Here is a 25782-nt window from a genome sequence, read left to right on the forward strand (position 1 = left end):
TGACTCCTTTGATACTTTGAGAGTGTTTTGCTTCACATATCTTAAATGCTATGAAACTATATTTGATGAGAGCAATTGTCCTGTGGAGGTGCAGTTAGAAGATGACTAGCAGTACTAATTAATTTTTAGATGACTTTAATCAAAGGGGTGGATTCCAGTTCACCTCTGTTTTACTAGATTGGATTTTTTTTTTGTTTGCTTGTTTGTTGTTGTTGTGGTTTTTGTTTGTTTGTTTTCCAAATCTACATTCTGGGGCATTGTTTTCCTAGGAGTGGTTGGGTTGTTGTTTTGCTTTCAAATTTGTATGATTTTTATATGATTTATCAAAGAATAATTCAGAACTTTAAATTGAACATCTTTTGCAGTGCAGTATGTCAAACCAAAAAAGAAATGTTTAGCAATACTAGAACTTGGAAGAAATCCTCTTTTCTTATAAGTATTGGTATTTTTAATATCAGGTAGATGTAAATCTTGTTTAGAGTGCAAATGGAAATAAAGGTGTAATAGCACTTGTTCATGTTATTTAGCTAGGTAACAGGTTAATTTGAACAATTTGTAGTGCAATGCAATGGAGCTAAATCTTTTAAAATGTAGATATTGTGAAGTAAAGTTGTGATGTCTTAAAGGACTTATTAACATTGTGTATGTTTCATATTGCATAACAACCTCAGATAAAATATCTGAAATATAAAATTCTTATGAAATATAAAAATCTTAGTTTTATAAAATGTATATTAGAAAGCATAGGGAAGTACATTATAGCAGAATTATGATTATTAGACAGTTCCTTTTCAAAATAAATCAAAAGGTGTTCTAATGATTGACAATGTTCTAGACACTGTGATAATAGAATAGGATTTTGCTAAGTCTGGTGAAACTATATAAGCTTAACATCTATCTAATAGTTCACTAAGATTTTGAAGTATGAATAATGGTATACTCCCCACATGTCAGCCACTTATGATTGCCAGTCTGATTTAAAAAATATGTGTATATATATATATAAAAGAATTAGTCATTTTTCATCTTGACTAATGTAATTCCCATTTTCGTGATCTATCCAAATCTTTTTTCTCTGAACTTTAGTGGTTTGTAATACTTCATCCAGACATATCAGGTAGCCAGCCTACCTCATGTCTGGTCACTTTAATAATCTAAAACTTGTTACCCATTTTTTTTTAATACAATTTAAAGCTGCCCTCCTTGTTTTCAAAAAAATCTCTGAGGCATTACTTCATAACTATGTTTATGACACCAGTTTGATCTTGGGATTGTTTCTCCTTGATTTTTATGAATCCTTTCGCACTGGAGTTTTTATACATCTGTGAAAGCTTTCACATTAATCATTCTCTCGCTTTCATGATTAGTATCTTCAGAACATTTTCCCCTCTTTTACTTGTTGTAGTTTCTCTTTTTAAATAGTATCCTGTGACTGTGTGTTGAATGAATGGTGTATAAAATATGTGCACATTTGCATAATGCTGCTAGATGTTATTCAGGAAGTGTTCACTCTCTTTAAAGTAATCTGAGAAAAAATTTAGCCTGTTGCCTCCTTTTCAGTACTACAAAGTAATAAAATGCACAAAAAATATAATATGATTTAACTTGCTTGCTTGCATGTGTAACTACCTGCAAATGCTTTTGGTTCAGAAAGAAAAGGAAAGAGGTGAAAGAGAAATGCAACAATTCTCTATTTAACTATCACTAAAAGGTCATGTTTCACAGTGGTTACAATATGAATGAAAAAATGAGAATACAAACATCTGTTTTTATGAGATTTGCCCATAGGTAGCTCTGATCTGAATGGGCTAGTGTGTTTCCAGCCATAAAAGACCTGATGAGTTATGACTCACTCTTCTTACTGAGCTCTTAATTGGACATTAAGTTCCTTTAGCCGTATCAGAATTTGCCTAGCTCATTGGCTTGATAAGACATAAGAGGCCAAATATGTCCCTTATGTTCTATTGACTTCCATAAGGTTGCACCAGGGAACAATTACTTTTATTAAAATGATATTAGTGCTGCATACTAAGGGATATGTGTGTTGACATAGCATTAAAGTTTTAAAAGATCAGTTTTATATATAGAAAATGAGGATGTATTTTGGGATTAGTTCATCATGGCAATGAAACTATTTTTAATCCAGGTTCAAGTTTTGTGGAGACCAGAAGCCCTTTTTACTTGGGGGGTTTGTACTGCAAACAGAAGTAGTTAGGCTGAACAGACTTTGCCAGCAACCAACTGAAGAGCACTTCTTAATCTAATCAAGTCAAAATCACTGATAGTGTTAACAGTTTAAATACTTAACAAAATTCATTTTATGATATGCAAGCTGGGGGATTTTCATGTGGACTTCATACAGACACAGCACTGTCTGTCCACTACCTGACTTTTAAACCAGTTTGTTAAGGTGCTGAACTTAGAAAGTTAACTTTGTCATGCATGATAAACAAATCTGTCTTGTCTCCTGGTATTTAAATATTATTTGCCTTGAAGCTATCCATCTAAACAGAAACAAGAACCAGTCAAATAGGTTTGACTAAAATAAGGAGTTGCAGAACAAGGAAAAAGGAGGTAATTACGTTACTTTGCAACAGAGACATTAATAGCTTCTGAATAACTTGATCAGGCATGTAGGTGATCATTCTTAGACTACTCAATTATTTTTATTCCCTGACATCAAGAGTAATTTAAATAAGATTTTTTTTTTTCTTTTTGCATCCTCTTTAACAGAGGAAAATAGAAAATGATAACCAAGGAATGGAAAAAATATTAAAAGGTCAAAATGTGCTTAACAATGTTTTCCCACAAAGTTGTTTAGTTATATATAAAGTTTTTTTGACTAAAGTTGATTTTTCCTATGGCCACTTTTTGTGGTTCTGTAATCTTGGTTTAGAGCAATTAAAATCAATGTGAAGACCTCATGAATTTTGGAATAGCTACAAATAGTATCAAATAATCTTTTGTGTGAAAACACTACTTTTACCTAATACTCCTTAAACTCCCTTTCCATCACTGAAGTACTTCTGTGTTTGTTCGGTATAAGAAATAAACTAAAAGGATCTTATGCACACAGGAAGATTAATAGAAACTGATGTTGGGTTGGTTGGATATAGTTGCTCTTCAGATGCCAAAAGTCCACATCTATGTCATGTGATCCAAAAAGCTTAACAGCCTCATTTACAGCAATGATGGGAGTTGGTGCAAAAAGCAAAGGTCAGAATGCAAATGCTTACATTCAAAACAGTGACTGTGAAGATCTTAAGGTCTTCATTTAGGTCTTTAGACTTCGTAGGTCTCAGAAATTTGTAAAAAATCTTATGGGATTCCTCCCACCCCCTCAGGTCCTTTTATTTCTGTTCATGTGCATGACAAAGTGCAGCCTCCTTAACACAGATGAGTATCTTGCCACACAGTTTATGGTTAAGCCTGATAAGATTGATTAAAGCAGTCCTGCCTGACCGAAAGGCTTGATTCAGTCATTAGTTATTTCCAGAGTTGGTTATCACACACTGAAAAAAAAAAAACAAAAACAAAAGGGAAAAGAAACTAAATGCAGCTTCTGTTTTAGTAGTAGTAGGAGGAGATCCCCTTTTCTATACTTGTTTAGTGTTTAAAATATAGCCTTAGGATTATTTGTCTGACAAGATTGAGACTCTCTGTATTATATGATTGTGATACTCAATTACAAAAGGGTCACCTGAACCCTAACCTGTTTCCAGTGAAGAATGACAAAGGAAACATTTTGCAAATATGGGCCCCTGTCAGGTAAAACAATTCACAACTGAGCATGAGTGGGGAGTGTGCGACTGGTGCCACTCAGGTACAGAAGATACCCTTCTTGCAAATGGGACACAGTCGGAGCCCCTTGGGCCAGGCAGGAGGGTGAGACCCATCCTGATGTGAGGGTTACTTCCTGTTTTAGAGGGTAGCAGAAGCCATCCCTGCCCAGATGTGTCCTAGGATTGCCTTTGGGGTGGCGTGTTTTTTTAGAAAGGGCAGGAAGCACGTTGTGGCCACTGGAGGAGAAGCACTGAGCTGCTAAGACTAATGTGCCTCTGCCTACGTCTAGTGGCAGGAGTCAGGGGTTCAGGAGACCCCATCCGTGACTATGGAGTGAAGCAGATGTCAGCAGAGGGTTTCTACCTACAGCTTGGAAAACTTTGACACCTGTGTCCCTGGTGCTAGTCCTGTTTTTTTTTTTTTTTTAATTATTATTATTATTATTTTTATTTTTTTATTTTTTATTTTTTATTTTTTTTTCAGTACACCTAGCTTGGAGGAGGTTTAGCATAATACAATGTTCTATTTCAGGTCCAAGGGTCACTCTTAGAGCTGGCTGAAAATGCATTATTGAAAGTGATAAGAATGGGTCTCTAAAACAAAATATGGAAAAGTAGATTTAAATGCCTGGTTTAGTGTAATTGTAATTTCCCCTACTTTAGCCATCTGTCTTCTCTGTCTCATTGTATGCTCCTTTTAACAACAAGGAAGGAGAAAGGATTCTTTTGCAAAGAGGAGAAAATGAACTTTCAGAACCAAAAAATTTGGTAAGCATCTACTTACATAGAAAATACAAGAAAAAATTTGCCAAATTTGCCAAAACAGATGGAACAAAGTCAATTTGAATTTTCAGGATGATTCACACATTCACTGTTTTTTTTTCAACCAGAAAAGTAGATTAATAGTTTGCATAAAGGTAAATAAAATTATTTAAAGAATTTAATCAATAAAAGGGCTTAGATAACATTTGTTCATATACAGAGCCTTGATAAATTGGTTCTGTGTATAATTTGTTTTCCCCACAGCTGCCTGTTAGTGCAGTTTTAGTGACAACCTATTTACATTCTTTCTAATTGTGTGAGTAAGAACTCAAATAAACATCACTCATATAGCAACTTAATAATTATTTTACCGTATTTTAAATCTTTGATGAAACATGAAGGAAAACTCAGCTAATGATGCCAGGATCAATTATCACTCTGCAGAAGCAAAATTTTAATGCTCTGATGCTTTGTCTGTAAAAACTGTCCTGTTTCATGTAGGTGCCTATTCTTACTACTGCACTTGGTAATTCAGTTCATGTATTATACAGAAAGAAGTGCATGTTTATAACAAGCAGTCTTAAATGGGCAGATTAACAGGTAGAAGGAATGGTATTAGGCTTTTATCTAATACTAACAGTGCATGAGAGAGTATCCACTCTTCTGGGAATAATTAGTTTGTTTAAACCTGTTTAGATTTAAAATTGTCATTTGTATTAATCGAATGTTTAGAATTCTGTTCTTACCTTTTCAGCCTTTCTTTTCATTGCTTTACAAAGCAACAAATGTTAAAGATTGATTAAAGGCATGTTCCTCTATTTTTTATTTTTTTTTATTTTAGTTTTCTTCTGATACAGTAAGAAAACCATATCTCTTAAGGAGTCAAGTCAGTGCTACAACAGATATATTTGTAGATTTCTGAGCTAGGTTCTTACGGTTCAAATGGCTATTTGTTCTTCATCCAGAAAATTTTTTCACTCTGAAGTGTCATTTTTCCATTTAAACCACCTTTAGGCCTTCACCGGTGACATCTGGACATGACCCCATAACTACCATGGGGTATTTCCATTCCACTGTTAGTTAAATAGCTGCATTTGGGGTTCGTATACTCATCACCAGCATAGCATCAGTGAGGAAGCTGCAGTGGCCAAATCATTCTTGAATATATTGGCAACTTGTAGAAAATAAAGCTAATCCAGAATTCTTTGTGATATAAGCAGCTAACTGAAATTTTCTTTATTAATTGGGCTACTCATAATCCAGTCAATAGTAATATATGTAATAGCTCTAGATAATAATCTAGACAGTAATAGACAATAATCACTCTCATAGGACTAATGTTATGTTTTATAAAGGCGGTGCTTCCCTATCTTTTCATTTCCTGTTAGTCTTTGATAGTCTATACATGTATGTGTTTATATGTCTTTCTACATACACAGGCATAAACACATGTATTTATATAGATACCTATAATATGTATATTATATTATCCTCCTATTCATATTTCAGTTATTCTTTCCCAGCTGAATTTTGCTAATGCCTATTTGATGTTTCTGTTTTTTTTTTTTTTAAATGTTAGCTTTGCTAATCCCCTCTCCACAGATTTGATTGCTAGCCCCATGTTCTTTGAGTTATCAAAGCAGAGTAAAGCTACCCCTTCAGAGCAGTATTAGAATCCCTGCTAACTAGTCATAGCTGGATTTAACATCACATAGTTATAATATTTCCTTCTCTTCTCTTCTTCTTCTTCTTTAATTCCATATCCTCTAGGTAAGAATTAATCCCTTCCCATATTTTCAGACTGATCATTGAAACCAAAGTAGCTACCTTTCCCTGTGTTCCACTTGTTTGAGCACAATGAATGCACAAGGGGAAAAAAATAAACAAAAAAAAAACAAGCAAATAAAAAAACCAACCTCTTTTTACCTGCATTTTCAGAGAAGAGTTAAAACATCAAAAATATGCAAATTACTTTGAGACAGCTCATTGGCTTAGGAATTGGCTTAGAAACCTGTTTAATGAATGAAGCCCTTAGTGTTCCACTAGTAGTCTTAAGATGTAAAGCTTATTTTTGAATTATTAAAGGTTTTCTCTCTCTCTATATATAGAGAGATTAAAAAAGGCCTGAAATCAAAATCAGATCCGCATTGTTTAAAAATGTGGAGCTAATGGTTTCCTATAGAGGAAACACCTGTTACTAGTGGAGAATTAAAGCAATGTTACAGATCCCATGAAATAAAATTGAATAAAGAGCTCAAGGCACCACTCAAACAAAAAGCCTTCAACAGTATTCATCGAAGACTATCAGTCACACCAGAAAATCTTGGCAAAATGTTTTCATTACTTCTAAACAACAAAAATTATCTTCCTGGAAAAAAAAATCCTTGGGGATAATGCAACTGATTAATTATACAAATAAACTGTCTTTTTAGTAACAAAAAGGTTGTAAACAACATTGCAAATATAAACTTTAATCTACCTCTCAGACTTCAGGATATATGCATTTTGATACTGGTAGTAAAATATAAAATTCAAAATGTGTGTGTATATATATATATATATATATATGTTTAAATTGTAGTAAATTCCTGCATGTTTATAAGGAATAAAGTCACTGAAGTGAAATCTGATAAAGGCTATCACAGAGGGTTTTACTCTTCCATTCCAGCTCCTGTTGATTAGTATCTTACCTTGCAATTCATTCAATCGATTCCAATGTGATGAGTTAGTTAGACAAAAGTCAGGATGAAGTGTAGCAGATTTCAGCTTGTAATTCCCCCAAATCAACAGAAGTCTGTATGTGCATTCTACCTGTTGTAAAGGATGACTCCTTCTAAAGCAAAACTGAAGAAATACAAAATTTCTGCAATGAAAGCTGACATAATGCTCAGGGAATAATGAAAGTGAATTCCTTATTTCTTGTAAAAAGTTAAGTGGTATTCTATCAGTGATTTTTAAAAAAAGAAAAATTTTTAAGACAAAAAGGAATCTATATAACAATTTTCATGGCTTACAGCATAACTGAGAACATGTAATTTTATTACCTGATTTCAATCAAGTCTGCAAACTTCTGGTTGAGCTAGAGAATATAGTTTAATAAGATATCTAATATTTATTAAAGACGTGAAGTAACAGAGAATTGACTGCCTCAATAAATAAGATGTTCCAATATTATTATTGTTAAATATTTGCAACTGATTTCTTGTTTGAATATATCTACTCTCAGTAGCTAGACACTGCAGTCATGTTGCACCAGTGTCTACATCAAAGTTCCTTTACTAAAAGTCTATTTTTTTTGTAGATATTTAGAATCACTTATTTTAAAAAGTGAAATAGATTAATTTTTCTTAAGTTTCTAATTATAAAACAAATTTCCTAGACAAACTGTGACTTAATTTTTCAGTCCTTTAAAATTTATACTTTACTTTGAAACATGAATGCTGGGTATTATAATGACATCATTAATATATAAAAGAGCTTTGTCAGTGAATATTCTCTTCCAATACTTTTAATCAAAGCATCATTTTTTCAAGGTGTATAGTTAATATATTTTGATGCTCGAAAGTAGTTGTTTAAGATAATATTGCTTCATGTCTTTATATGAAGCAATAATCTTTAATATGATCTTCATAATCTTTATATTTTTATGATTTTTAATATGGTATAAATAATATAGAAAAAGAGAAGGAAATTTGTACAGTCCAGTAAAATTAATTTATTTACTCTGATTTTTTACAAAATATTTAGATCAAAGTTGAAGTTCAGAAAGCTTAGGTTTTTTTTTTTTTTTTTTTTGTTTTGTTTTTACTGTACCTTTTAACGTAACACTATCACTGAATTTTGTGGACTTGGGGACAATTGATTTGGGGATATTCACAAGATTCTTGGACGCTTATTACTGTTAAGCCCGAGACAGATGCTTTCAACGTTGATTCCTCTTAAAATAGCTCCAGTGTGTGCTCATGTCTGGTTAGAATGTGATTTCTCTGTATCTGTGAAGAGCTGCCCTTACCTATTTGGCCATCAGTTATTTCTGTGTTAAAGCAGAGGAGTCCTCATTCAAACAACTCCTTTAACTGCATCACATTTTTTCCCCTTTGGAGTGGGAATTGATCTCCCCAGTGGACCTGCCACATTTGTGCACTGCACATGCATTGTTATAATGTTCAGAAAAGTGCGGTAGTCATGAGAAATTTTTATGTATTCTGCACGTGCATGTATAAAATAAATTATTTTTTTTATAATACATGATAACACCTGAAGAAGGTATTAAAAAGTGACAGAAAAATATCAGGTTCCAAAGCTGTAGCAGACCAGTGCTTAGCTTGCTTTTAAAAATAACAAACTGCAGAACAGCATACACATTTCTCTTCCCAGTTAAGAAGCTATCGTATTTTCACATCTTATTTGATTTTGGATTTCTTTTCTTTTCTTTCTTTTTTTTTTTTTTCTGAATGGTAGTCGTTAGATAGATATAGAGATCATGACAGAGAAAAACCAAAAAGGATCAAGTCTACATTTCACAGGAAACATCCTCTTGAAAAATTATGGAAAGTTACGCTGACATTAATAATATTGGACTGAACGCTACAATTAAGAATACTGAAAATTAATGTAGGCAGCTAATAGATCTTTACTGAATATCCGTATATGATACAAATAATATATATTATTAATACCAAGGATAGATGCCTGTCTCCTTTGGGAAATTGTTTTTTACATGTCACTGAGATAACACAGATGCTGTCAGTACCACAGTCTAAGGTGTAAATAATTTTGTAAGCAAGCATTACGCAGCTTAACCTTGAACTGCAAATTAACTAAAATTATTTCAGAAATGTGTAGGAAGACCTAGGTATGGTTCAAAGTAAACTACTGTTTTAAAAATACACCCTTTTACTATATTCATTAAGGTTGCTTATGTTTTATTGCTTGATCAGAGCTGCTTTCCTCCAAATGACAGTAACTTTTTCTCTAGGCAGCACGTACAGTACAGGTTCTTGTGAAAATATATTTTCAATTCTTTAAAATATGTGAGTCTTTAGCAGTACAGAATGTTTATAAACCAAATTACAAAAAACAAGCATGCTTAAACTTCAGTCAAGTGAACATATACATCCTATTTGATTATACATACAATTCAATTTGATTCTGTCAGGTCATTTCTGTATATTGCTTTTGTTATTTTCCTGAACAAAAACTACAAAGAAATATTGCTTTATAACTTATAGCTATAATGGATGGTGTGCACCACTGCTGGTAGTATGAGTTCCACCACCTCTGGCAATGTGGCCATAGGACAATGTGTCCTACTCTGTGAAATATGTTGATGTGCAGGGAGCTGTTGAACTCTCGGCCCACCTGCAGTATACAGCAGATCATGTTTACTGTCTATGTGGAGGTGGTTCCAGGTCTCTGCCTTGGACACCTCTGCACTGCCATTTCCTGCGTAGTTTGATGGTATGGTTAGCACATGGCACCCAGCTCCTCTGTCACTCTCACATGTAACACATACCTACTATTGGCAACTATACATTATAAATTGAGGCTTTTTTTTTTTTTTTTAATAACAAAGCTTTGACTTCTAGTTGAGAATTAGCTAAAATAACCTCCTGAAATAACATAACGCTATATAACCTGTCCTATTAGTGAGGCGGGGAGGCATGGTCTCATCCTCAAAAATCACACAGCAGTGTTTTGCTGGATGAGACTTACTAGTTATATGAACTTGTGACTTTTATAACCTGTGAAAACTTACCAATCTTCAGTATAAAAATTATTTTACTTGTTCCAGATGTTTTAGTCACAGAACCCAAATTCTAGAAAAGATGAACCTGGATAAATTTGTTTTCCCAAAACAAAAATACAGTGATGAAACTCTTGAAAATGTTAAAATATTAGTTAAGATTTGATGGTGCTCTACAGTTCAGAATCCAAAAATAAATCCTCAATGGATCATTATTCCCTTGACAAATGTATTCAAAACAGATGTTTTCTGGAGGGCATCCCAGGAGATACAGGTGTGTTGTATCTCAGGTGTACTCTACCTTCTGTTCCCTATTCCTCCATATATTTTTTTCTCTTTAGCCAAGAGAAAGACCTAGCCTCAGGTTAAACCAAACAAACCTTTTGTTTCATTTTACTTGCTCTTTTTCCTTAAAGTATGTTTTTTAAACTTATAAGGAAACTTACTACAACAAATATATTGTAGCACAGGAAGAAATGGTATGAGCTCTAAATACTGAGTACTTAAAAATCATCCTCTGATCATGTTGACTTTCATTAACAAGAATTAGTCTTCTATAGACATATACTTTAATTTTTATTCTTTCATGATTTATTTGAAATAGATGTTGTTTATAAATGCTCCTTTATAATTTTATAATGATATTATAATTACAAATTGTGAATTATAGATGTAATTACGTTGCATTTACTGTAATGAAAACAGCAATGGCAGCGCAGAATCACTTTAGGACAACTCAGTAAATGTAACTGAAGACAAATAAAACGGGAGAAGAGGACCATTTTATGACATCAGTGAAGCTGTATCAATATTGTCCTCCCCACCCAGCAAGGAATTTTTCAGCACTGAGCGGTCTATAGTAATAAACAAATTCTCCAAAAGTGACTGGAGATGATCCCATAAGCTAACAGGTATTTAAGCAGGTGCTCCTGAAAATAGCAGTAGAGAGCTGGGTAAGGCACAGTACTGGAATTCAGGTGATCAGTGAATAATTGTTTCTTCTATGAATTCTTTTGCAGGTTTCTATTTTTTGTTTTTATTTTTTGCAACTCACCTCTTTTCTTTAAGGGTTTATTACATGATTACACGTTGTTAACAGTATTTTCCATAGTGGCATCCAATTTAACTGTGAACTATTTGGTCTTAATATGCAATTGATGACTAAAAGCTGTCTTAATCTCGGAGGACTCTATTCTTGTCAAACAAGACAAGCTACGTTTTGGTTGCTAAAGGAAGCTTATCAATGGTCTGTTCAACATCTCACACAGGAAGGCTTCAGGGTCATGCATAGGGAAAAATTAATGCACACTGAAGAACAAAACTTAAGCATGAACTTTCTACTTAGACCTGAGAGAGTGCTGCGGATGCAAAAGCTCTGCTTTTGCATTTTGTTCACCAAGTAACTTCTTTAGAGCAATTTGTGTGTTGTGTATTTGTGTCCTTCTGCATGGATTCACATGTTGTGTGTGTGAAATATCATTCCCATATGTATATGGATGTATACCAGAGGTACCTCAGCTTTCAAAGGGGCCCTACGTACAGTAATTTAAAAGTCACTGTCCTAATCTACAGTACAGCAAAACTTTCAAAGTAAACAAATCCAGAACCGGTCCTGAATTCTTGAGGATACTTGTTTCAATTGAGGAAGCTGATTTAATTCCTCCAGCTCTAAGGAAGATTTCTCATACCATATGCCTTTATTTGTCCACTAGGGATTAAAATCTGTCAGCTAGTCTGATGCTGTCGTATAGTTGAAATCAGGCTGGGAGGGGTGCTCTCCTGGAATAAAATATGATTACAGCAGATATTTCGACATTCATGGTTCCCTGATTCGCTTTGTAGCTGCATAATTTCTAGCTGTGTAGCTCAGTTTGACTATGGGATGATGTGCCTGCGAATCAGGATTCCCACACTGTGTCGCACTGCAACACCTGGACTTTCCTGGGAGTAGAGAATCTGTACCCAGGTTTCTTTCCCCAAAATTCAATGCAAGATCTGTAATTGCACTTAATGAGAAACACTAGAGAAACTACAGTTAGCAAGAGTTTCTCTGAGAAGCAGAGTTTCAGGCACAGTTTTGTCATGACATGGTCCACACAATGAAATGTTTTCTACTTTCATTTGTCAGAAATAACCCACAGATTTTGATGTATTAATCTTCATGTGTTCAGCAGTAACCAGTCTGTTGATTTATAACATCAAGACAGACTATTGGCCTGCTTTATATTTTTTCTTTCCCCTGCTATGTTAGACAGCCTGGAATGCCATCTGCTACTGGGATTCTTATCCCTTAAACTAAATGTGTAATTCAAGTATACAATACAGTATTGTACTTCTGTCTTTTTAAACTGAACAGCTGTTGGGTACAAAAGATATACTCCAACAGTGTTGTTTTAAGTATGTTTTCTATTAAATATCAATGAAGCTACGCATTGTTTAGCACCATTATCAAAGATGAGATTTTTCTCCAAGTAATCACACTCTGGGAAATAAACAATCTGCAGCACATTTGATAGCATCCAAACCAAGGTGTGGAATTTCATTAGGCTGTTGGGTGTATCTAATGTTCTCATTTATCAAAGCTTACAGAACAAAGAGGTTCATTCACTTGAAACGGGAGGTTTCTGTACTTAAAATAGAAATACTAAGGAAAAATGTGAAATGATTCAGGGTAAAGAGAGAATTGGGAACTACTGCAAGATAAACTCCTGAATGAATTAAATAAGTAATGAGTAACGAACATCTTCTGTCTTTATTTGTTGTAATTAATTCTTGAGAGAAATTGTTAGTTGGCTGGAGAATTTAAGCAAATCTCATACCCATTTTCTGTGCTGTAAGAAGTATTTCAACTGAGAATAACTTTTGGCACCACAGATGTTTGGAATAGGTCAAAGGTATGAACCATTCAAATCAAACAAACAAAAGTTCTATGGGTTTGCTTAACACGATAGGCATTTTTTAACCTGGGAAGGATTTTAGGAGTAACAGCACTGTAAGAACCTAATGGAAACGTATCACTGTACACTGTCATATGTTACAACATGTGGGCATATGTCATGTCTTGTTAGTGTATCAAAAGTAAGGTTCCAGAAAAAAAAAAAAATCTGGTTAATTTTTTAAGAGTGTTATTCGCAGAGAGCTGCATATAAATCTTCTGAACAAGCAAATCTGACTCATTAGAAGTCACAACCCCAGCAGGCAGAAGAATGGGAGATATCTGGGAGAGGAAGCTCCAGTAATCAGAATCTGTGGTTAGTTTACAAAGTATTTTGTCACAATATAAAGTTAGGCGTAGTTGCTGCTTTGTAAGAAACAAAAACTTAAAGAACTACTAAAACATTTTAAGAAATAAATATTGAGTGTAAAATACATAGATAGTCTTTGGAACCAAGATTAGAAGCAGAATTGTGTCTTTTGTGCTACATGCTTAAATCAATGCAATACAGATTCTTGGTCTATGTGGGAAATATATATTTTAATATATTAGGATTTAAAAAAATGCTCTGCACCCTGTCTGTCATATACATCTGGGAGATGTAGCATTCTTCTGGGATGTGAGTTTGAACTGTTTCAGGTGGAAGGAGCCATTGAATGCATCTTTGGCATGCTGGCTTACTGATTCAGCACCTGAGCTACCATTGAAAAGGTAGGGTTTTGCTGCAGCTTCCTCCTTTGGGTATAACTTGCAAATGTAAATAGCCCATGACCACAGTTTCTGACGTAATTCACTCTGCCCAATAAGCAACTTAGTAGAGATGTCAGGAATATTTGTCATTTTAGAAAAATAAGCACAAATGTTTTCATTCATTTACAACACAGAGGCACTTCCCAATACAGACACAGGCAAATATTTACTGCTCAATAAAAGATTTTTAAGCAAAAGCATATAGGTATCCACAGATACCAACTGAAATATATTTTTTGTTTGTTTTTGTTTTCAGATTTTGAGAATTGGACTACTGAAGTTAGTTCCCCAAATCTATCTAAGCTACTTGTTAGGTACCATAATTTGTTTGGGAAACTAAGCTAATATGGCCCCAGTCTGAGGTATTTAGGCATCTGAATCTTACTTTTTCAGTGAGAGTTAGGTACTGAAGTACCATTAAAGATCTGATCCTAACTGACTCATTTTGACACGATACAGAGCTGCCAGTACAGCAGGAAATTAAACTGAGCTCTCCAGAGGCTCCTGCTAAGTCCAGGATCTTCCCTATGCAGGTCTGAGATGAACTCTCTCTGATACCCATGAGATTAGCCAGCTCTAGATATGTAAGAAGGTAATGTTATTTGTATTATGAAAAAATACATAGCAATTTTGAACACAAAATGTTGTTCTTCAAATCAAGAATGCATGTGGTAAAATTAGTCCATGCCTGTGAGAGTTTAATTCATGATTTTCAAGTGCTCTAAAGGAGTTAGGCACTTATCTTTGAATTTCAATGAGATTTGAACAGCCAACAGAAACCCTTAAGTTTCTTCGAAATCCCCATCTCAAAATCTTAAAAATAAAGTGCGGCAGCTGTGAGTAAAACCTGACAGAGGTGTGGGAGGTGGAACTGGCCAAGATGGAAGTGAAGGTGTTTTTGTGGAATGGACAAGACAAGTCTATTAGAAATAATTAGAAATTCACGGTTACAGATTTCATTTTGCAGTGGCTATGAACACCTGAATGTTCAGCTGTGACTGATCTCTCACTTGCAGTGCTATAGCAGCCCAGACACATGCCACGAACAGCAGTGGGAACATTGTTGCTGATTTAAATGACAGAGGGCGCTGAACCTTAGTCCAGGAATAATTCCTGGGATATTTAGTATGCTGCAGCTCCTGCCTCTGCCTGGATTACTTTTGTGTGGAAGCAGGGATGAAAAACTAGAATTGCTGAGCTGTACCTGCATCTTGTACTGGTACAGTAACGGCGCATGCAACTGGATTTGGGAACTTGGATGAATTATTTGGTTTTGTGCTTTTATGTAGCCCTTCCAATCTCCCTTTGGTCTTCTGTGGATTAATTAGTTTGTACGTTATACTGTATAGTTATATGGCACATGCTGTTGCTGGGATAGGTTGTTGGGCTGTGCAAAGGTTGGGGAGAGAGCAGCCTTTGAGCAGATGTAGCTGAGTATGGCAGCTCTCTGTAGGCATCTACAGAGGCATGACAAAAGATAAGTTTTTCCTAACATGTCCTTTTGTAAGGATCAGGATCAATAAGATACATGTGCAAACGTTCTGGGAGCCCAGAGCATAGTTTCGGGGGTGAAGAGAATGAGCCTGTGCTGCTGAACTGAGCCTGCTGCAGGCAGGGACGAGGATAATCCAGGGCTGTCTGACTTTAGCATCAGGTCAGGAATTAGGGGACTTGCTGGAGAAGGTCATTAGAGAAAACCCAGGCAGTCTGGGTGTAATAAACAACAAAGCTTTAAATCCAGAGGACCCCATTAACACTCAATGTGTCTTTAAAAGTATTAAGGCCTAACAACACCACAGACTCCTTTGTATTTTAGCCGTAAAATGCTCAGGAGTATTAGCTGTAAAGCCAGCATGGGAATGTGCCATGTGTTAAAGATTATCCTACTGTTTGTAACAATCAACCACTCCTTCCCAGCCTGTTTTCTCTTAGATATCTCCCATGTAATGCAGGCTAATTTTGAAACAAATACAGTGACCATGACAATGAAGGCATGAAAGACGCCTGGAATTTGGTGGTGTTCTGAAAGGAAGCAAAACCAAACAATGTATAATGTATATCCTGTATAATGTATATCCTGTGTAAGGCAAAATAGTAAGTTATTGACTGATATATCTTAATTCTTAAAGTTCAACATCTTCTACTAGAAAACATACATAATACTTTTTAAAAATATAAATTTAAAAATAAAATTAAAATGGAAGACATTTGGCTCCCAGTGTAATGAAATGAGAGATATTTTGACATTTATAGAAATTGCTTACACTTATAAAATGATATTCCTGCTAAACTTACTTGATTTGTGTAGCGTCTAATTTTCCAGAGATATGAGTAGTATGTCAGCATATTCCACTGAAATGTCAGGGAATCATATTAAAAATAATAAATAACATATTTACAAACATAAGCATCTGAAACAAAGCACAAATAATATAATAATAAATGACACCTAACGGTAGCTTTTTTGACACGATGTAAAGTTACAGCCAAGTATTGTTTACTGGTCTGTGAATTTACCATTAGGTGAAAAAACAATTTTACAATCATCACAAACTTTTTGGAAGGAAGCTAAACTTTTCAATAACTGTTTTAAAATGATAGAATGAGCTCATTCACCGTGAGCTAAAATATAGTTTTCATCTTTACAATCATTAAAGTTTGGCAAGTTGCAGGGCAGTCATTTAAATATAATGAGTCCTATCTAGGAAAGATGCCGAGAAGAAAGTTTTTTAGTATTATAGACTGGAAGAATATAATAAAAGCAGTAATAATCACTTTTTTTGATAAAATGAGGTTTTTCATATTTGTATTATGACTATGTGGGACTTTCAGTTTTAAAATATAACCTGGGAGCAGGCTTGCAGGTCAAGAACAAGCATGCCTGCTGAGCTTTCCTTGTCCCAGGTTACCCCATATCTGCTTACTTCAGAGCTTCTGGAAGCTTCTTCTGATGTGTGTGATGCTGACATTAGCAAGTATTTGGATTGGGTGTAGCTGTGGTGCAAGCTGGGGGAGCTGTGAACAGCCATGTGCAAATGTGCCCTAGAGCTCCTCTGAGCCCACCAGGACCAGGTGGTGGGTGTCCTTCTGTGTCTCTGGCTCATGTTTTTGCAAAAATATCAAAGAAAAGAGATCACATTTCCTGTGTTGTGGAGAATATAAATCAAAATTCAGAACTTGACTGCGTCTGCAGAACTCTGATTTCTCAGCAGTGGTGACTCGTGCCTTCTCTATAGTGTTGGTTACAGCAGTATCTGTGCAGTTCTTTTGCAACTCTTCTCTTAATAATAGTTTGAAATAATAGTCCAAATCATTTGACATGATGGAACAAGGCAGCTTACCAGAGCAGAAAGGGTCAGAAAATATCTAAAATGTGTTTAGATAGAAAATGCTACTTCACCAAGCCAGAAGTTTTTCATTCAAATCACCTCAATAAACATTGTTTTTGAATGGTGATAGTCAATAAACAACCGTTCATAAGACAGCAACAGGGAAGAGCAAGTAAGAATATTCGTTCATGGTACTTATCTTAAATTCCAGTTATATATCTGTAAGAGATGAAGAGCTGTAGTACATTGGCCTTTTTACATCTGCTGGTATGCACTCGTATCACGGCTGGGTGGAGAATGTGTCATAGGTAGCTCAGGAAGGGAAGGGAAGTGGTTTGGCAGAGTGAGCTTTCTCTGCTCCAATGCTCAGAATAGCATCAGGGCAAATCTGTGGATGACTAAATTTCTGGGGAGTACTGGAAACACCAAGGTAACTAACATCACCTTTGTCCGCCCCCTCCTTCTTATTCTTTGTGCTGGGAAGAGACAGGAGGAACTTAAGCACAGGGCTGTGGAGTCCGCCTTGTTTCGTAACTGCTTTTCTGACGAAAACACTGCTAGTGACAAAAATCATAAGAATTTCTATTTTTATTTATTTATTTTTTGGATAGTAGCTGCTAACGTATTGGTAACCATCTGGAGAGGATTAAGGAAGCTGCATTGTAGGTATCAACCCCTAAAATGGGCCAGTTTCTATTTTTTTTTTTCCTAATGCTTTTCCACTCTATTATTGGTTACAACAATACTAATTCCTAGACTAGTGGGATTACACATCTTTCAATTTAACTAACTGTGTCAGAATTCAAGGGCTACATTTGTTATAACCGTAAAGTTATATTTAATTAAAGGCATTGCTATCGTGATCCTTAGCACTATGGATTAGTATTAGTCTCTTGGATAAAATGAAGCACACTAATTGTAAGCTGATTTACTGGTTGTCTTCATGCAACTAGATGGCACTGCTATTTACACCAAATGCGGTCAAGTATCCTTTTAATACAGACATGGATTACACACATTAAGCACAAGACAACATAATCCAAAAGCACACTAAAATGTAACAGAAAGCTTGACAAAATCTAAACCAGCTGTTATGTGGCTACAAATTACTTCTGCAGGCTCTCCAAAGAGTTTCAGTGAAATAAGTGGAATGATAAAGAACAAGGCAAGGGAAAAAAATAACATAGAGCTTCAGAATAATGGCAGAGTGAGTGACAAATTAACATATTTGAAGCTATGGGGGGGAGAGAGAGATTTCTGTGTGAGCATTTCCTGAAAAAAAAGAATGAATATTTTTTAAAAGCCTAATAGTAGTGCAAATGCAAAGTTTTCTGTAACCCTAAATCTGATTTTTTTTTTTAATTTTTTTTTCCTTGGCTCAGAAAGTCTTCTGATGAAGCCATGTCATGTAAATACATATACAGGGAGTGAATGTTGACATTCACAGAGGAAATCTTGTTTTCATTTTTCCTATTGCCTTTGGAACCATGATCAAGTATCCATTTAATCACTCATACTCATTCTGGTTTTCCATTTCTTCTTTTGCTTGTAAGAAAACCTGATGCCAATGGCTAGCAAAGTTTAAGACCTCCAGGTAAAGGAATTTTAGGATTCCAGAAATTTGGTATTACTATAGCTTTTCTTCACTTGTGTTTTATTCATAATCTGAAAAATATTCAGGTTTTCCTGTAGCTTTTGTTTATTATTTTTGCAGTTTTTTCCCTATATTTTTAATTTTCTTCTTGGCTCTGCCACATATATGATGGTATCAATTGGCAAAAAATATCTGTAAGTGATGATCTGTGGGAGGGGTATTCATTAAAAAATATCTGTATTTTCAGTGGCCAGTTCTGGAGGCACGAAGCATAGGGATAGGAAAGGTTATGTTTTACACTTGTCAATGTTTTAATAAACATAGTAATAACTCTAGGTGAAAAGGTTTACACTTTCAAAGATCATGTTATTAGAATCAATATGCATATTGAAATCATTATCAATGGAAAGACTAGATGACTTCAGTCAGCATTTCTCAGCCTTTGTAAGACGTCAGCTTTAAAATCAAAAAAATCAAAATTAAGCAACAAGTACAAAAGTAAAAAGAAATGACAACAAAAAAAGAAAACCTAGACACATTTCTGCTAACAAACAAGCAAAAAATGAAAGATGAGAAGAAAAACTAACATTGTTTTCTTTGAATGAAAGTGTTAGTTACACAACAGAGTAGGAACTTTTTTTCCTCTTTATTGGGCTTTGGCTAGGTAAAATCTGTTTTTAAAGACATGTGAAGAATTACTTTGAATTCCTTTTTCTTCCCTTGTGCTATGATGGCACTGAGAGACCAAGGTATCCCTTTTTCTGGACAAATATATTACTGTACCTCATAGGAAGTTGTGTCTTTGATTAACAAACTCATTAATATTTTCAAAATATTTTGACATCTTCAGATTAAGTGATTCAAAGTAGTCTCATTATTTATTGTGACTATAATGTATTTCTTCTGCTGGAATGATACGATCTTACTTTCAAAATAAAATTTTAAAATACTTCCTGTTAGTATAAAGCATAAGGGTGAGAGTTGAAAGCAACTTTCTATTACTAATCCCAAATATTGCTACTAGTGTTATTGATTATTTTTATCACTATCTTCCTTGTTATTATTTGCTCTTATGTATATTTTTCTTATGAAAATACTATAGACCTGTTTTCCTCTTGCAGAAAGTGGAAAAACAGGCATTCAGATACCAGGACCTTACCCTTGAGGACCTTAAACACATCTGTTTGGAGGGATAGTTGTTCTTCTGTAGGTAAGGAACAAACATGATAATGGATCTTGTTAATTATGACACTGCAAATTCAAATGTCTCAAAGGCACTGTGACAAGGCTGCTGCCCCTTCTCTCTCAGCCAGCATCTCAAGTTACTCTTCGTCTTACAGAGATCAAGAGCAACTCTGGCTATTTTTTTTTATGATTTGACCTGAAAAGACTACCTCAAATCATCAGAAGTATGCTAGACAACTTGATTTTGACCTGTAGAAGATATTGCAGTTAGCAGATTTTATTGCATCCCCATTTTTATTCTATTTTTTATTCTCTACTGAAAAGTGCTGAGTAGAAGAGACGTGAACTATACTGGGTTTAGTGAAAACTCTTGCATTTATTCCTGCAATTCATTCTGCAATTCATTTAGTTTTAGTGAAAGTGATTCTGGCCTGCAGAAACAAGGAATGTTTTTTTTCTGGAAATGCTGTTTGTTTTTTCCCTCTACAAAGCTCTGAAATCCTACATAAGGTCTTGGAAGGGTTGTGCAGTTGTTGACTACTACCTTTATTGCAAAGTAACTTATTAGGACCTCAGGATACAGTTCCTAGCCCTACCGCCTCCGCACCTCCTCCCCCCCCCCCACAAAAAAAAAAAAAAAAAAAAAAGAAAAAGAGAATCCCTTATACTAAGAGGACTTGTAAATGGGTTGAGTTTAAAAATATCATCTGGATTTCGGAGTTCTTTGGCACTACCCAGCTATGCTCCTGTCCTTTGTTCTTTATTCTTAAAACTGAGCTTTCTCCTCTTCTCCCTCTGGCTTCAGATGAGCAGCTGCAAACTTGTTCCATTTTTCTGCCATTGATCTATTTGTCCCTGCTTTAGATGGAAGCTTTAAGCAATTAAAAAAAAAAAATTACAAATCAATCCAAAGAGACCAGAGGTCATAACATGAATCATAGGAATTAAGGAATACCAAATTTTAACCTTCTAATGGAAAAATATATTTTTTCTTTCCTACTTGTGACTAGGAATTCTGGCAAATGTTTTATTTAGCTACAATTAAAAACATAAATCTCTCTCTGTTCAGTATAAAGTGACTGTGGATAGTTCTTCTCCATGTTTCATGATGATCTGTGAAACAAGTATAATTTTCTTTTCAATGAGTCAGTTATTAGGTCTTCTACTGATTAAAGATATCTACACAAAACTGAACTTTTTAAAGGAAGAATGTACTTTACATTATTATACAGCTTAGTATTCATGCAAAATTTATCTGACATCTGATGTTCTAGGTAAAAAAATACCATTTCCTTACTACTATATTGCTTTCAAAAGTATTTGCAGATAAAATGTCAGGACATTGTGAAATCCATCAAATAAAATGAAGTTGATAGAATGCTTGCACTTTTTGATATGTTAATATGCTTTTACCTATACATAGCTCTGAAATCTCTTCAAGACAGAGATAATCACATGCCAGCAGTAAAAAGAGGAATTAGTGGGGCCTCTAAACATGATAATGGGTTCTCTGTAGCAGATGCACAATGAAAACAGTCAAGAATAAGTTAATATATTTCTAGTTTTCATTAAAGGAAAAAAAAATCTGACCCCAAATGTTCTACATAGTATGTGATAACTCTAGAAAAATATACAATATAACTGAGATTCAGTACAGATTGTACTTTTCTTTTTGTATGGGCTATCTGTAGTATTAGATACCTCAGATGGATGCACAGTTTACACAATTATTGGTGTTCCTCATCAGATGCTTTGGAGGTGTAGGTATTCTTCTGTCCCTTACTTTCTGTGATGCTGAAGCTGAAATCTTATTACCCTGCACTAAGAGCCTAAGGGAGAGATTCCGTTTTGAAAGAACCACCTCCTTCTAGTAACTCAATCTCCAACAAGATTCGTACAAAAGATAAATTGTCAGATAATCAGAGATGCTTCTTTTGTGAAATTCCACAAGAACAGTGGGCAAATAATCCACTGGAAGATAAAACACCTATTACCAGCACAAAGTGTAAGTCCCTCTAAGCAAGGTTTTGCCTGTGTGAATGACTGATACCATCTGGAAGCAGAAGATTGACAAGCTAGAAGGCAGTTAAAGATAACAACAGGGCACCTAGGAATCACTGAGGGAATTTATCACTGTCACAGTGTGTGATAAGTAGCACACTGCAAGTGTTTGGGTTTTTTTATTCTCATACATTTTAAGTCTCTGAACTGGCTTCATGCACAGCTGAAGCAATAGAGAGCGATGGGTATTTTTCTCATAGTGGAGTCCTACTGATTTGAAATATATCTAATTATTGCAGTTTCATTTTACATAGCTAAACACATACAGCTCACACAAATTGCTATTGTTACTATTGTTTAAGACATAGGAAAGAGATTATCATTTAAAATATGCAAACTCTTTGCAGTCAAACTTAATTTTGACACATTCTTGCTAACACCAATACAGACAGCATATTTTCTTTCTGATTGATCTTATTTTCACCAAAGGAAGCAGCTGTATTATTTTTAATTCGTTAAGTTTTATGTTAAAATTTTAATGTAAGTAAATTTTAAAGGAGGCAGAAAAATAAAGAAGCAGTCACCATCTACTGATGTGAAAATATACAACAAAATATAGGCACTGCAGGTGAAATGCATCCATATGCAAAAAACTGATTCATGATCTGGGTGTTCATTTAATCCCACCTCAGCTCTCAAAATAGAGCATGGTGGGAGTTGTGATACATGAAGTGGCAGATTGAAGATATGGCTGTGAACACATTGTGAACTCCGTGCTGCTTGGTGAATCCTGCTTTGTTTCGTGTTGTCTATTTTGTATCCTCATCTCGACTTTAAGTGCTGCCTTGATATCATATTATAATTTCTTTTGTAGCTTAAATTGTATTCCATTAAGTAGCAGGGACTCGATGCTCAGTGGAAAATATAACACAAGAAAAAGTACTGAAGAGTAATAAATGTAAGGCACTCTCCCCCATGGGGGCACTTCTTTTCTGTTAGCATGTTCATTGATGTGAATGTTTCTTGGGCTGGTGCTGAAGGAACACAGGTAGAAAAAAAAATCCCTGAATGTGCACAGCTAAAACAGGAGAAAATAAATATCTTAAATGTAACCTAATTTTAAGGAAGGCTTTTTTTTTTTTTTTTAAGACAATGCCTAAGACAGTGCCTTTGGGCCCTGATACCAACTTGGGATATTCCGTGATTCTGTATCTATAAGCCATAGCGCTGGGGCAAGAATAGGGCTGTCAAGAAAGAGGTTATTCCAAGCCTTCCATGACTTCTCTCTTGAATATCTGTAGCTTTTACTGCATTTTAACCCAGGAGTATTTTGTGTAAGCAACCCCTTGCTTGGATGGTTTGGGTCACTAGTTTCAGTGCTGTAATGAACAGCCCTTTTATCCATGAGCCCTGCATGGGTGCTTGAGCCCTGTGAGAGAGAGCATGTACCTCCTGCCCTCCTCTACCAACTCTGCTACACTTGAGTATATTTCCTTTCTATACTACGATCCTGCATTTCTTTCCTCTGCTTGCTCATAAACTTTATTCCTGGAGCCTTTCTGCTGTCCCTCCTCAGTCTTGGGGAGAATTCAATGAGCTGGAAGTCTCTTTGCCAACAGAGGATGGTGTGTAGCACCCTTCAGGGGAGAATTTACACCCTGTAAATCCAGACTGAAGTGCACTCGATAATGCTAGAAGGCCGTTACTGTTTGCATTCAGGGGCTGTGTACATATTCATAGTAGATAAGTACTTCAGAGAAGTTTACTGTCATATTTCAACTCACTGTAGCTGAACAGAGATTTTAAAAAGGTTTTTAAGTTGCTGATATTTGAAACAGCAGAAGGCATTCCTGGTACCAGAGAAATCTGAATGTATTGTCTAACCTTTCATTGCTCCAATCCTGTGACATATCTAAGCAAAATCAACCTGTTTAGTATTATCTGTAGTATGTAGATTTCAGTATCATCGTCCTAATCTCATTTCCAGAATGAGATACCTGCATTGCTTTCATTTAACTTGCTTCTTCCTCCCCCCTGCCTTGAAAAACCCTCAATTATGAGAAAGTTTCAGCCTGAAAAGTTTGTCTGGCTAGTTAAAATAAATGCAATGGGATCTAAAGACAGGTAATATTACATACCCAGCCAAGAGTAGTGCCTATGTGCTAGATATTCACAGTATGGAAGCTTATGTGAGAAGCATTGGATGTATTTTGTGATTTTTTTCCCTTGTCCTAAATAAATTAATGCTAACCATAATCTCTTCTAGTCATATACCATACAAGATCCCATACTGTTAAAGTCTTTTGGTCAGTTCTACATTATATATACTGTGTCTGATAGTACTTGGTATTTGAAGAATTATGGGATAATTATATCAGTTTCCTTCTTGACCTTACCTGCCTCGTGGAGCTGCTTTTCAAGTTCGGAAGCAAAGGCTGTAACTAGACAAGAGAAAACTGGATATTATTACTTTCCTGTGAGCTCTGTATGATTGTCAATTAAGGGGCATATATATGTAATGGCTTCCAGTTGTATCAATTTGTGCAGAATTCCTGAAAAAATGAGAGTAGAACACAGGGCGTCCCTACAATGAAATGTAAGAGACAGAATGGGGGAGATGAAAATGAAGGAAGAGAGAAAGTCCAGAAAAGACCTAAAGCATCACTCTGACCACAAAGGAATAGAGCACAAAAATCCAGACTGCTTTCAGCAGAGAGCTCAGGCACTGGGACAGAATTGAATTAGAAACAATGGCATTCCTAAAATCTTCCTTTGACTAAAAATCAAGTTATTTTGATATAGGGCTTAGATTATTTAGATTTTAATTGAATACAGTTTGCTCCAAGGAAGAAAAAAGCCTTCCTAACCTATGTTTTCCATCATCTTTTACCTCTGCATTCTGGTCTGTCAGCCATCCTATCTATTTTATTATAGGAATTTAGTTTTTAAATCTTTATTTTTCATGTTTAATAATCTGAAATGAAAAATGTAACTTGAAACTCTGTGGCCTAGTGAGCAGAGTCATAGCTGATCAGGAAGAATTTAGCAGTTTTCTGTTAAAATGTTTGGGTGATATTCATTTTCTTCATCATGCACATCTATACGATGCAGAAAGAAGTGGTAAAACATTTATAATAAGTAAGTGTTTGCAATTCATAAGCATTTTTGAAAGCATCCCTGACACATTGGGCAGCAGATTCATCTCTGTAGGAGGTCTGGTTCTCAGGCTGTCTCATTTTAGATCTAACTTGGGTCCCTGCAATTCTGTGAAGATTGCTTGTTGTTTGTGGCAAAGGCTGGTGCCACCATCAGAGGTGAGCTGTCAGCATCCATGGTGGTGGAAAAAAGCTGATGGCCTGTCTCTCTCAGATGTTTAGCTATTAATGTTGTCGGGAGAACTAGAGATCTTTAGAGAACACACGGCTTAGATTGTGGGATCCCTTGCTGTGGAGGCCAGAAAGGTTTCCTTGAAATAATTTTATGGAGGAGTGGCCCGTGTTCAAACAATAGCTTGGACATAATCATCAAATCAGGAAGTCCTAGAGAGGGATCTGGGGATGGAAAGGTCACACAAGCTAAATGTGCATCAGGGTAGCAGCATAGCCAGGACCAGGGCACAGAGGACCAGCAGGGTGCTCTGCCCATCCACCTTCCAGGTGGGTACAGCCCGTAGTGAGTGTGTCAGAGCACGTGGGGAG

General features: G+C 35.3%; 1 protein-coding gene across 1 annotated transcript in view; it reads left to right on the forward strand.

Moving 5' to 3' along the window:
- The window catches only part of LOC310898856 (uncharacterized protein), a 301549-nt gene that overhangs the window by 193581 nt on the left and 82186 nt on the right, over positions 1-25782 (forward strand). Inside the window, exon 7 of the mRNA XM_083834434.1 lies at positions 20020-20108. The gene's annotated coding sequence lies outside the window, so the exon portion shown is untranslated. The remainder of the gene's footprint in view (positions 1-20019; positions 20109-25782) is intronic.

The sequence above is a fragment of the Anser anser genome (assembly GCF_964211835.1).
Source record: "Anser anser genome assembly, chromosome: 4".
In the NCBI taxonomy this organism is placed as follows: domain Eukaryota; kingdom Metazoa; phylum Chordata; class Aves; order Anseriformes; family Anatidae; genus Anser; species Anser anser.